We start from the raw sequence: 2,206 nt of genomic DNA on the forward strand, positions 1-2,206 counted from the left end.
CCGAAATTATGAAGCTGAACTTCTGAAGGTAGCAGGAGCTCAGAAGGTTTTCGAGGCTGCATTCTACCTTGGTGACTCCATTCAAATTTAAAGTTAAAAAGGTGGCTTCGAGAGGAAGATATACAAGGAGTAATCCTGACCCAAATCCACCTAGTCCTGTGGATAATCCCAACATTATCTCAAGGAGCAGGCAAAGATTTTCTGATATACCAGGTACTTCATCCATATCAAAATCTTTGTTCCCTGAATTTTCTAGAAGTCCTGAAGATAAAATTGTTGATGATAAAATTCATGAGGTATTGCTGAGGTCTGAGAATGAGGAAGAGCTTATTGGAATTATTTTAGATTTACAAAGAAGAGGCATTGATACTTCATCTTTAGTGTCACAAAAAGATAAGGAAGAGTTTTGGGAGGTTGTTACTTCAGAATTGCTATTAGAGGAAGAGGACTTAAATCAGCTCAAAGAACTTGATCCTTTTGAAGTTTTGCTCAGATCTAAAACTGGTTTACCTCTCCCAAATTGGATTTCTTTTGTCAGTGGTTTGCAAAGTCCAAATAGCCCTTTTCGTATCAATACTTTGTCTTCTGCCTCTGTTAGTCCAAATAGTCCTCAGATACTATCTCACACTAGTTCTGCTCTCACTGGTCATACAATACCTATTGTCACTGCTCCTCCATTCATTATGGCTATACCTATTAGGTATGCTCCTCTAGCTCTTCCTGCTGTATTACATGATCTTCCTAAAAAATATGCTGAAAGGATTCCAACATGGGGGGGTGATGAAGATATTACAGCAGAGGAACATGTGGATAGGTTCAATGATTTTGTTGATAGGGAAGAAGTGGATGATGAAGATGTAAAACTAAGGTTGTTTGCTCAAACTTTCATTGGGGAAGTCAGAAAATGGTTTAAAGCCCTTGGAGCTGGAAGCATTCATAGTTGGGTAGAGTTTGAAGACAGCTTTCTAAGGAAATGGGGAAACAGAACCAACCCTGTCCAAGCCCTTACTGAATATAACAATCTTAGGAGAGCCCCGGAGGAAACTGTTCAAAATTTTTCTAAGAGGTTTAACAAAATATATAATGCTATTCCAGCTCATTTGAAACCTCCTGGAGCTTTGGCACAGTTGAGATATGCTGAATCATTTGATTCAGATTTTTCTCTTTTACTCAGAGAAAGGGAGTCTGCCTCTCTTGCTGACATGCAAAATGATGCAATTAAGGTAGAGGGGAATATGCTTGCTGCTAAGAAATCAAAGATGGGAAAGTCTAAGTTGAAGGAGGAAGAGAAGCCTTCTACATCCGCTCAAGAAGACAAGTTTGAAACAATGATGAAAACCATGGAGAAATTGATGGACAGATTAGCTCTTGGGAATGTTTCTGCTCCTCCAGCACAACAAGAACCTCAATTCAGGAACCCTCAGTTTAGAAGACCTCAGAATCAGCAAAGGCCAAGAGACAACCAAAATCAGCAGGCGGATCCTCCAGTGAGACCTCCTTTCCAGCAAAATTTGGTAGATGAAGAGGATGAACCCGAAGTCTCTGAGGAATCAATTCATTGTTTTGATGAAGAAGGGTCAAGAATTTTCTTGACCAAGGAGGAACATGATGAGTCCATCATGATAAAATCAGAAGAAGAGCCTTCAAATTTTTTAAAGGGCTATCAGCATGCTATCTTTGAGATGCAAAAGCAGTATAATCTTAGGAATAGAAATGTTCCTATTATAGCAAACACAGCACAGCTTAAGAAGAATACCTCAAGGACAGCTGATGATAAAAAGGAAAAAGCAAAGGTAGGTGAAGATAAATATGATCCTCCTCTTGACAAAAAGGACATTCAGATTCCTTCTCCTCCCAAAGAAATTGAAAAGACCACTTCTGTTTTTAATATTGAGAATGAGATTGCAAAAATTAAAATATCAGTCCCTTTTAATGAAATTCTCAAGGTAGACAAATACAGAAGCAAAATCGTTGAAATGCTTAACTCACAACCAGGAGTGGCTGATATCCTAAATGTACAAGAAGATAATCCTATTATCTGTTTGGGTCCAAGACTTGAGGATGAAAAAAATGAAGAATTTCCTCCTTTCTACATAAGCCTTACCATTCATGACATGACTCTACATAATGCTATGTTAGATTCGGGGGCATCCCATAATCTCATGCCTAAGGTAATCATGGAAAGACTGGGGTTAGAGGTTACTAG

Source organism: Pinus tabuliformis, chromosome 5_2 (genome assembly GCF_031772625.1).
Source record: "Pinus tabuliformis cultivar Carrire ecotype Pingquan chromosome 5_2, CPIR1, whole genome shotgun sequence".
NCBI lineage: Eukaryota > Viridiplantae > Streptophyta > Pinopsida > Pinales > Pinaceae > Pinus > Pinus tabuliformis.